Raw genomic sequence first — 12,670 nt, forward strand, 5'->3', positions numbered from 1 at the left:
GAAATGAAACATTTATTAACAAGTTGTGTAATATAATATTATTAATGTTTGAATGTGAAATATATTTATATGTATATATGATTTAACATATATTATCACAGTAAGTATTTGACTAAATATTTTAAATGGAAAATTTTGTTCTAGAAATCAGGTCATAATTAGATGTTTGGAATAAAAAAAAAAACGTTAATTAAAGCATTTAAATGGTCAAATAGTCTGAACAGAGCTGTAGACCCAAAAACACAGCTTTAAACGGAGCTAGTTTTATCTCCAGCACTAACCCAGCACACCTACTGGAGCTACACTCTATAAATGAGCTCAAAAACACACACACACACACACACTGTCCTGTAGAGATGCTCTCAGGATGTACTGAGAGACTTCATGAGTTAAAGTGAGAAACTTATGATAAAGTGCTGTAAGAAATTTTACACAGACTTTTAGGTTAATAGATTCACTTATTTTATTAAATTATTCGTCAACTAAATTAACACCGGCCTGGCTAATACTGACCGCAGCAGTGCTGTAAAATCATGACTGTGGAGAAATAAAGGGTTAATTATTAATGGAGGGACATCGTCCAATAGCAGCATTTCACCCAGATTATAGACAGACTTTAGACTTTATCAATTTTAAAGGCTTTATTTAATTTTATGATTAATGGTAAAGCTGGTAAAGTCTGTCCATGTTCAGAGTTATTTGTGAGGGTAAACTGACAGATGACGATATTGATGAGCACAGTAGATTGAATGTTCAGTCATAATAGAACCAAAATCATTTTACTGAAGAAACAGAGACACCGTCCAATAGCAGCCTTTCACCCAGATAATCCATACATTAATAGATAAAAAGACTGAAAATAATGCTGAATGGCCACTCTTCTAAGAGCCCTGTTCACACACAATAATAATAATAATAATAATAATAATAATAGTAAGAAGAAGAAGAAGAAGAAAAAGAGGAATATGTTTATTACATATGGCTCAGGTTCTTGAATCTGATTGGCATGCCAAGGTACACTAAATCAACTAGAGCTTACTTTTAAACCACACTGCTTGGCATAATTGGTCATTTTTCATAATTGCCCGGTATATTTCTTATATAATATATAAATGTATATTACATTTTGCATTTTTGTTAAAGTGAAAAATAGCTTTTAAAACATGCACTGCAACAAAAGTAGAGTATTTCCTTTTTAATTTTTATTGTTTCATATTAAAAGAAGAACACTAATTACTGAGATTCTGGGATGACTTTATGAGCAAATTCTGTGGAAGTGGAAGACATAAGTGATTTCAGCGGCTGTTTTAACAGAGTTATGCATAAAATTATTAAACCATACAATTCTGTTATCTAAAAAACAGCAATATTTTCACTACATTTCTGTTATGCAGATCACTGTAAAATGCAAGAAGAAAATGCACGTCTCTGTTTTTGACAAGACACAAGATATCTGTTAAAGACCTGTATTTTTGGCAGCAGGGGGCGCCAGAGGAGGCCTGTTACAGTGATAGCAGAGCTGTGTGTGCAGGTGGAGCTGTATGTGCAGGTAGAGCTGTATGTGCAGGTAGAGCTGTATTCCAGGTGTGCAGCGGTGCGTTAGTGTGTCTTGTGTTTGGGCTTGGGTGTGCGGCAGCACCTCCTCAGGCAGAAGCTGCAGGCTTTAATAACGATGTAGAAGAACAGAACCACTGTAATGGTGAGGAACACCAGCACGTCCAGGCAGTGGTACTGGTACCAGCTGAGATTATGGGATGCCACACGCAGGTGCCCAGCGCCTTTATTACGCATCACAAACTCCATCCAGAACACGGCCTCGTCCAGCGGCTTGACGGGACGCTCGTGGTGGATCCGGGACAGACGCACTGCATTCTCCTTATAGCTGAACAGCAGAACAGAGGAAGTCTGATCAGATTCATCAGATTCAGAAACTCAGAGTAACTCTAACATACTGCACTGTTTAACTGATTGGGAAAAAAGTCTTTGGGCCCTGTTTTAGTGATCTATAGGCGATCCATCAATCGTGCACTATGCAGCTTGACTTAGGGCGTGTCAGTGTGTCTTTGCTATCGTAACGACAGGAAAAGTACATCTTGAGCAGCTCGAAACGCAAAGCAAAAGTCATGTACTACTTCTCTTGTTTAATCATGGGTGTGGTTAATCTTGGGTGTGACGTGAAATAAAAAAACAATCAGAGAGTCTCTCAGTCACTCATCATTCTCTTTAAGAGTAGACCAGGTGAGCTCTGACTTTGGTGGATTGCTATTGTAACGGTGCAGCTACCTGGACGAGCTCTGACTTTGGTGGATTGCTATTGTAACGGTGCAGCTACCTGGACGTGTTCAACAAACTCTTCTCAGCAGAGGAAACTGAGCTGCTGGTTGACGCTGTGAAGGAGCTCCAGCAGCTCATTTACGGGAACAGCAATGTTATTTTATTTACTATTCTGTTTATTGTTGATGTAAAAGTTGGGTTTGTGCTGCTGTGTGTTCATGTGTGTGTAATAAGTGGGGGTGTACGCTCGGCTCGGCACGGCGCCTGTGTTACCGAGATAGCGATGAACGTCTGACTGTTGGCGTCTGTCTAGGTTGTATTCAGTCAGTGGAGCTCCTGTGTTTTCTGTTACCAAGATAAACAAGATAAAACTCCAGAAATGTACCTGAACACACCTCATTTCCAGAACACCACGCCCATCAGTGTATATTCAGAAAATCTTTGATATTTAAAAAGGGCAGGAACGAGGAGTGGAAGTAGACTGTTTCTGTGGTGTAAGATCGCAAAAAGCATCACGATGAACACTGAGATTTCTCATGGTGTGTATGATTCGTACCTGGGGTGGTTAATGACGGTCTTCAGGGCGTCCACCAGGTCCTGGGTCTGCATGCTGTTGAAGTTGAGGAACACCCCGGCGCCTTTAGCCTTCACATGCACCATGTTATCAGGCTGATCAGCGAATATAGGAATCCCCACCATCGGCACGCCGTGGTAGACGGCCTCGTACACGCCGTTAGTGCCGCCGTGGGTCAGGAACACCCTGGTCTTTGGATGACCTGAGAATAAAATATACAGTGCATCACAGTAATTAGACTTTCAGAGTATACAAGCATTACACATTATTGTAATTATGATGTTATATATTATTATATGTATAAATTTCCCTTTCAATGAAAAATCCATTCAGAATTCTGACTAGTCCTAATCCCTAATGCCTAATCCCTGTTCTTATTCCAATACTAACCCAGCAGGTCGTTCTGAGGGATCCAGTCATAAATCCTGGTGTTTGGAGCCAGAGTGTCCGGCTTCTCCCCACTGTACTTCCATAACACCTATCAATCAAATTATACAGACATCATTTCTCTACTGCAGAAATCTGATGATCTGATTTAGTGTTTGTGTGTCTGTGTGTACATATTTTTCTAGCTTAGTGAGGACATAATATATTTAAAATCACAGTGAAATGTCATAATTTGTTGATTTGTGAGAACATTTTGGTGGTACACTCAACATTGAAAGCTTTTTTTTTATACCAAAAAATTGATGTCTGTGTCTGTGTGTGTTTGTGTGTGTGTGAAGGTGTGTGTAATAGGTAATCCTAACTGGGAGCTACCAGTATGTGTTGTTTTCGTTGCAAGGTGCCACGCACAACATCTCTCTCTCTCTCTCTCTCTCTCTCTCTCTCTCTCTCTGTCACATACACATTTATATATGTGCAGAAAGTACACAAAAGTGGTAATAAGTGAATTAAGTGGGACATGGTGTTCAGTGTGTGTGTTTTTTCTACCTTTATGAGGACCAGGTGTCCTCAAAATCATAGTGAAATGTCATAATGTGTCGGTTTATGAGGACATTTTGATGGTCCTTAAATTTATTTTACAAAAATATATACCTTAATTAGAAAATCTGAAAAAAAAAGAGTAAAATGATTTACTTTTGGTCACTGAGGTTAAGGATAGGGTCAGGTGTAGTATACATTAGCTGCAGTTATTATGATGTAAATAGAAAGTCATCGCAAGAATAGCAAAACCAACAAAGAACCTTCTGTGGTATCTGTCCGAGTGCAGAGGCAATCATGTTGCTCCTCTCTTTGGTCATGTTTCTGATGAAGGACCCCAAGGTGAACACCACAATCCCATTATCCCCCGAGCTCTGTACAAACTGCTCCATATCCTACACACACACACACACACGAACACACACACACACACACACACACATACACACACGAACACGCACAAAATCAATCAATTATACATGTGCACACACAACAAACACATGGGTTTAGTATCTATAGACAAACATTGAGACAAAACTGTTATAAAACAACAAAACTGATACGATCACACAGCGTCACAGTCCGTCACTCTCACTCTCTGTGTGAAAGTTATTGTGTGTTTATTTTAAAACTTGACCTACTGGTTTCAGGCTTGGGGTAAAAAAGCTTTTAGTCAAACCATGTTATAGTTGTAGACCCAACAAATGAGAAAGACAGGAGCAGAACACAGTGTGATCATTCTACTGTATAAAAAAACTTTATTTTTCAGAGAGCCTTCAAAAGAATGCCCACTCACGATTACTCTTACATTTACTGTGCTCTAAACACCTTATTCATATGATGTAATGATAAAATGAAACAAAACATTAAACCATGTTTGGGAAATTGAGCCATGAACAGGTACACAGAAAGTTTCTCTGTACGCTGTATTTATTTTGTCTGTATTTGTGTGTGTTCTTTAAAAGCTTTGCTGCAGTGCTGCTATAAATGACTGGCTCAGTATAGCCTACAATTCCTGTAAAACATGGCGGCTAAGAAACTTACAGCAAAAGATTTATACTATGTTTTCTCTTCCACCTTTTGACTCTGGACTGCCCTCTAGTAGACCTTTTGCTAACATCCATGCCAACATAAAGGGTGTAAAAAATTATGAGGGCAGTAATCGAGGAACTTCAGTGTATCTTCAGGGTGATGTGCTTTAGAGACTACAGGTAAAGTGTGCTTACCTGGGGTAAAGGTTTGGCGGGTTTGCAGTGGATGCCACCGATGTATTTGAAGTTGGGTAAAAGGGGCCGCGGGAACTCAAAGTCCCAGTAAGTTCTGATCAACCAGATATCAGCTTTACCCATCAGCTCACAGTAGCTAGTGGGTCGACCTGCAGGCAAACAACAGACATCAAACAACATCAGATTTCTATTCTTCATTCACACTGACAGATTCGTTTTCCTGTAAAACCAATTCTAAACACATTTCTGCGTTTAGAATTGGTCTATTTGGACTAATTAATGGTTATTTATTTATTAGTTTTTGACGTTATATAAAGGTGCTGATATATAATTTTTTTTTTGCGCTAGCAAAGGTGCTTAGAGTGGCTCAGCAGACTTAAAGTGCTGTACTATATTCCTAGGTCATGCTGCTTAACCATCAGCAGTCGGAGTCTGAGAGAGAGAGTACAGTAGATCATGCTGTTTCTCTATATGTATATAAAATTGTTACACCAAGAACCTCGGCCACCAGCTTGGAACAGGCATAGACTGTGTTTGCCACAATCACATCAAATCGCCCCTGTCTGCATTTTGTCCATTATTGCTTGTCTCAGGATCCTGTGGCAGATTTTAGGACATCCTAATCTGTAGAGTAAAGCTCATACTGCCGTCTGTATCTCTTCAGGACGTTCATTTGATAAACTTTGTACATGTTATTCTGCAGAATCTCCTCAATAAAACTCTGCAGACCATCTCATGGGCATGGACACGTTAAAGACGAGGACGCTAAAACATGGTGGCATGCTGGAATTTATAAATAGCATCGCACTGGGGACTAAGACTGTCACATAATGTCCCATGTCCATTAAAGTCTTCAGCACAGGCTTCATTGTGCTCTTTTTATCATGAGCTCTCTGGGCTAAAGGTGGTCCATGAGGAACCTGACCTTTCCCCTCCCTTGAACCGGAGAACCGGAGACAGGGTCATGGGTACCATAGGGGCTTTTAGACCTACCTTGTTTGGTCCAAACTAAAATAGAACAAAAACTGCCTGGAACCAAAACACCAAATTTGATCTGACCAAAAGAGGTGGTATTAGTTCTGATCAACTGAACCTTAGGCCGGTTCATTTGCAGTGTGAAAACACTTCTACAGGGTTCAGACTTCCTTTGGCATGCAAGCGCAAGACTACAACAGATTACGGTGCTGATGATTCTGTATCTACTGTAACTGTAGATTAACCCTTATTTATAAACAGAAATTAAAGGAATCTGAGGGAACATTTTATCTACACATTAGTCTTGATTCATATTTTCAGGTGTGAAAACTCCCTAAATGTAATAATAATATATGAATACAATACTGTACATAACTTACCTAAGTATTCTGAGTAATAATTGTCGTATGTTCTCCAAAGACTAAGAGCCATGATGTGAGGTAGAACAGCAGACTGGACACTCGCTCAAAGAAACTCATCTTATCGGTCAGTTGGCTGATGGTCCCGGGGACGTAAGACGGTGGTGCAGGAATCTGACCACACATCCTCTCCACAGTCTGACCGAATGAGAACCGGTAGGTGAAGACGAGGGGGACATTAAGAACTTCAGTGACCAACTCAGCACAGGGGTAGAGAGGGTCCGACAGGACCAAATCAAATGACCCTTCCCGCAGCTTGTCCATAACTGCAGGACTCTTTAGGATCCCGTCGCAGTATTTCAGAAAGAAGTCCTGGTCTTTGGAAAGCAGCTCATAGAGTCGGACATTCCTCTGTAGGAAGTTCATCTGGTGAGACTCGTACATCTCAAACTTCAGGTACTCCTCTAGGAAATCAATGAATTCCTGTTCAGATATGGATGCATTAAAGCGAAGGAAAGTCAGGCCTGCCGGGTCTTGGGAGTCCATGTACAACGTCGCATTTGGAACCAGAACTGTCACCCCATGACCCCTACCAATCAAATTCTGCAGCACAGGTTTCAGGTTGATCCAGTGGCTGCCCTCGGCAGGCCACACTAAAATGTTCCCTCCGTCTACATTGCCCAGCAGGATGAGTGCCACCGTGAGCGCAGGCAGGACGGGCACTGCCATCTTCATTCTAGTCAGTGTTGGACTGAGTGCACCTTTTACAAACTGACAGCTAATAATTAACTCAGGACTTGAACTTTCACATCAATCATGGGCGGTGCAGCCAAGAGGTGTTTCAAAGCTTGCAAATCCTTGTATATACACTATAAGGAAAAGGGTATTGGGACTCTGGCTCAATCCTTGTTTCCTTTGAAATCAAGGATATTAAGAGTTTTTCTTGCTTTACCCTTGTCCTTTGGTTTACATTTATAATTCATGTCCAGCAGCATAAATGTTAACAATAAAATGGTAAACAACATGGGAAATAATGAAATGCTTCTTTGATAGAAAGGTGACAGGCTACACAGTGCTTTGAAGTTTTTATTTAGGCCGAAAACATCACCGAAATCATCAACAACAAGCCTGTGAGAATCAGAACTGGTCCACAGAGCATTGGTAGAAGGTGGCCTGGTCAGATGGATCACATCACGTGGATGGCAGAATACGTGTATATCAAGGTCTGGACTCTGTGGTGAACTCTCTCAATCCATTTGTGAAAATGATGATCTCATGCTCTCTGAACCCTGAACTCTTTAACAAATCCTGCCCAGATGAATCCTGACATTATCGTCTTGGAATATGGTCGTGTCATCAGGGAAGAAACAATGAATCCATTGATGGAATAACCTGGTCTATATTCAGTATATTCAGGTAGAGTCAGCTGACCTCATTCTTTTAGCACATACTGTTGCTGAACTTAAACCAGCAGACCAACTGCAGCATCAACCCCATATCATTTACTTACTTACTTACATCCAGGTGCTGACTTTTTTAGGGGGCCAAGTAGCATAACTAAATGAAGGATACAGTTTTTTCAGAAAGTTTTTTTTTTAAAGACAAATGATAGCTGTACTGTATAATGCACAAAATATGACTTACCTAAACATTCAGTGTAATAAAGGTCATATGTTTTCCACTGTCGGAGAGCCAGAACATCCTGAGCCAGATAGAACATCGTGTTGACGACTCGCTCGAAGAAGTTCATCCTGTCAGTCATTGTGACAAACCCAGGGACGTACGACGGTGGAGCAGGAGTCTGACCACACATCCTCTCCAAGGTGCGACCGAAGGAAAACCACTGTGTTACAACAAAAGGGACTCCAAGAACTTCAGCGAGAAGATCCCCACAGGGGCAGAAAGGGTCGACTAGGACGATGCTGAACTGCTCCTGCTGCAGCTCGTTCATCACTGCTGGAGATTTCAAAACCCCATCACAGTACGAAAGACCCAAGTGTTGTCTTCTGGAAAAGAGCTCATGAAATCTCAGATGCTTCTGTAGTGCGTTCATACTATGCGCTTTGTTCATTGAAAACTCCAGGACATCTCTGACGAAATCAGAAACGTCCTTTTTAGAGATGGAGGTGCCGAAGTGAATTAAGGAAAACGGTGATGATTCCCTTCTGTCCATGTATAACGTTGAACTTGGAACCAAAACTGTCACAGTATGTCCCCTGTCAATCATAGCCTCCAGCAATGGTTCCAGACTGGTCCAGTGGCTGCCTTCAGTAGGCCACACTAACACCTTTCCTCCTTTAACATCCCTGAAGAAACAGACTGCCACTGTGAACAGGAGCAGGACAGATGGTTTCAGCTTCATTCTGATTACTGTACGGTTACGAGGGCGCTGCATCACTAAATACTATCCGTATGTGATCATTAACTCCATGGTTTAACCCCTCTGCACTTGATTTTAATTACAAACTGACATTAAAAGAATATGATTCCGTTTTTTTTGGTTGTGGTTTTGACTGAGCTCTAGACTTCTGCTACACAAAAGGTTTTCCCACAGGAGCCAATGGAGGCCCTACCTGGCAACTTAAAGGAGTTTATGGTTCTAACGCTAACATATGGTGCCAAATTTGACAGAATACCTTCAGAGGTGAATTGGAGTTCATGTCTCAATGGGTCAGGACTGTTTGGCAGCAAAAGGGGAACCAACACACTATTATACCTGATCAGTGTGAACAGAAACATTTAAATAATGTACACTGCATGGCCAAAAAATAAAAGTCACCACCAAAATAAAAAGGTAACACACTAATATACTTGGTTGGACAGCCTTTAGCTTTGATTGAGGCACGCATTTGCCGTGGCGTTGCATCGATATGCTTCTGCAATTTTTCACCAAGATCTTGCAGCAGCATTGATGATGGTAGAGTCTTCTTCAGCACATTCCAAAGATTCTCAATGGGGTTAAGGTCTGGACACAATACATGTGTGAAATAGATGATCTCATGCTCCCTGAACCAGTCTTTCACAATTCCAGCCTCATGAATCCTGGCATTGTCATCTTGGAATATATGTCTGTGCCATCAGGGAAGAAAAAATCCATTGATCCAGGAATAACCTGGTCTATATTCAGTATATTCAGGTAGTCAGCTGACCTCATTCTTTCAGCACATACTGTTGTTGAACCAAGACCTGCAGACCAACTGCAACATCAACCAACCAACCCCACATCATTTACTCACTTACATCCAGGTGGAACTTTTTTATAGACCAGGCAGTGTACCTAAATGGAGGGTACCAGTAATAATTTGACAGCTGTACCGTTTAATGTTCAACTGTTCAATGACTTACCTAAATATTCAGTGTATGTTTTCCACTGCCAGAACATCCTGAGCCAAATAGAACATCATGTTGATGACTCGCTCGAAGAAGTACATCCTGTCAGTCATTGTGACAAACTGTGAAGGTGCCAAAGTGAAGTAAGGTAAACGGTGACGATTCCCTTCTGTCCATGTATAACTTTGAACTTGGAACCAAAACTGTATGTCCCCTGTCAATCATAGCCTCCAGCAATGGTTCCAGACAGGTCCAGTGGCTGCCTTCAGTAGGCCACACTAACACCTTTCCTCCTTTAACATCCCTGAAGAAACAGACTGCCACTGTGAACAGGAGCAGGACAGATGGTTTCAGCTTCATTCTGATTACTGTACGGTTACGAAGGCGCTGCATCTCTAAATTCTGTCCCTCTCTGCACTTGATTTTAATAACAAACTGGCATTAAAAGAAGACGATTCATTTTAACTGACGTTCCGAAATTCTGCTAAACAAAGGTTTTTCCACTGAATTTTAAATATACTCTCTTGCAGCCTAAAATAATTTGCTCAGCAAAACACCAGAAATGTAAGGGAGTTTCTATCCTTGTTCTGAATAAATGTGTTGGTTTGCCTCTGAGTCTTGTATCATTTTGACTGGTTTGTTTTCACACTAAAGTACTCTATCTGAACCGTGGATCACTTGCACAATTCAATGCATGCAATTTTTCTGCATGTATGATCAGGGCCGCCGCTCTGCATACGCAGACAACGCAGCCAGCGTTAGGCCTCAACCATTTTGCAGTTGCAGGGAGCCAAATTGACTGAGAATGAAATGTGTTGAAATTATGACATTATTAAATTTAAAACCCAATGTGAATTATTTATGATACGCTCATCTTTTTTGTCTTTAAACATTGCATGGGGCACCTACTCTACTACTTAAAAGCGGCACGTTATTATTTTTGTGCATAATATAATGCCCCCACCCCTATTGCCTGAAATGGCACGGCTCGGTTTGCTCTGTTGGTTGTTGCCAGATGTGACATTTTCCAGTCAAATAAATAATCAAAAAATGCATGGAGGCGCTAAATCTTGCGCATGTTTAACCATTTTTAAAGTGTATGTGGCCATTCTATACAAAAACTTGTCCAGTGCAATATTTGTGTAAGTTAAAAACTTAAAATAAAATAAACAAATAGGATGAAAAATCGTAACTTATCTGGCAACCTTAGTCCTAACTAAAGTAGCAACGCTACTTGAGTTTGGCAGGAGACAAGTTCACCGCGCGAAGTTGCTACTAAATGGTAATTCAACTATGAAGCGACGGTTTGAGTCTGGAGCTGAGAAGAAGAAAAAGAAGCAGAAAGATGAGGCCCATGCATCCCTTTCTGGTGAGTAACTTCGATGATAAAGGTTTAAATAGTTTTGATTACTTCATGTTCAGTGGTGTTGCCTGAGCTAGTTACGTTGGCTTTACTGATTTGGTAGCTTTAAACGCTTAACTAGAAACTAATCTGGGTATTGCAAGGCACGTGGCACGTTTGCAAATAGTAGTAGTGTAGTTTGAAGATTTTTAGTGACTTTAATAAAAAATTAATAAACAGAGTAGCCTACCTATTGACTAATGCCGTCAGTGCACTATCCAAATGGTCTGTATGACAGCAGGATCAGACAGCTCTATAGATTTTGACAGGATGATATAAATACACCACGAATATAAACGATAATTTCATAACCTTTAAGGCTGGCTTGTGTAAATGACGTGTCCACTGCTTAAAATAGACATGCATCGTTTCATTTATTATTTATACATTATAAATAGTACTCTTGTGCTGTTCTTCACTGTTATTGGCCTTACTTATAACGTTGTAAATATTCACAGTTACATGTGTAATTTTAATAAATAGTAAAATTTTGCGTAAACCTTTTGTGTTTGTGTGTGTTTTTTTTTTTTTTTGGGGGGGGGGGGCTGGGGGGTGGGGGGGTGGGGGCCTCCCTGACCAGTTATGCTTAGGGCCTCCAAAACCTTAGCAGCAGCCCTGTGTATGATCATTAAAACATTGGCTGTTTTCTCCTTTTTTTATTGAGGGTGCAGATTTGTCCTCAAAGAGAAATCTGATACTTAGAAGAAAGTGTAAAACAGGTTCAGGTTTGTTTAACACTTTTTATTTGCTGAATAGTCTAATATTAAATTTACAATGTAAAAAAATCAATTAAAAATCAATTAAAACACGCTGAATAAGAGAGAAGATGTGTGTCCAAACTTTCGACTGGTACTGTATATACCAAAAATACGTTTAAACGTAATTAAACGTCGTAATTTTGATTTGTCAGAGCTGAATGTCAGAATTTGATCTTGAAGCAGAAAAGTTAGAGTGAATACCTCTTTCTCTCTCTCTCTCCCTCTCTCTCTGAGCGAGAGAGTTACAGCGTGATGCTTTTTGAAGTACAGATTTGGTTAATCTGATTAGTTTTCAGGGTCGCTGGTGAAAGAGTGCTCCAGAGGAGAGGACCGTCGTCCCAACAACAATAGAGCAGCCTAAAGCTAACACTGCACCTGCCCACACACACACACACACACACACAGAAACACTTGCACAAATGCTGTTGGTTGGAATATACATGTTGTGGAAGAAGAGAAAAGAGAGAGAGAGAGAGACTGAGGGAGTGATGGGGGGAGTGGAGGATTTTTAACATGCAGAGTGTGAACTGGGATAAAGAGATCAGGCTAATCAGCTGCCAACAGAGACACTTATTCATCTACAGGGAGAGAGAGAGAAAGAGAGAGAGAGAGAAACAGAGAGAGAGAGAGCGTTGATCTGGTGGTGTGTGATATCAGATTTAATGGGAGTGTGTGTGTATATGGGTGATATCAGATTTAGTGAATGTGTGTTGCGGCGATAAGGACGAGTGTGTGCAGCTGATTATCAGCTCAGAGCAGAAAAACGCAGTTTCAATTGTGTGTGTGTGTGTGTGCGCATGCGGAATAATGCAGAGTGGACACACAACATACAGTATCTATGCATATAT

General features: G+C 40.7%; 1 pseudogene; it reads right to left on the reverse strand.

The window, feature by feature from the left end:
* Positions 1-1,180: 1,180 nt before the first annotated feature.
* On the reverse strand, positions 1,181-7,100 carry LOC103044097 (UDP-glucuronosyltransferase 2A2-like; annotated as a pseudogene).
* Positions 7,101-12,670: the final 5,570 nt, after the last annotated feature.

Source organism: Astyanax mexicanus, chromosome 22 (genome assembly GCF_023375975.1).
Source record: "Astyanax mexicanus isolate ESR-SI-001 chromosome 22, AstMex3_surface, whole genome shotgun sequence".
Classification (NCBI taxonomy): Eukaryota; Metazoa; Chordata; class Actinopteri; order Characiformes; family Acestrorhamphidae; genus Astyanax; species Astyanax mexicanus.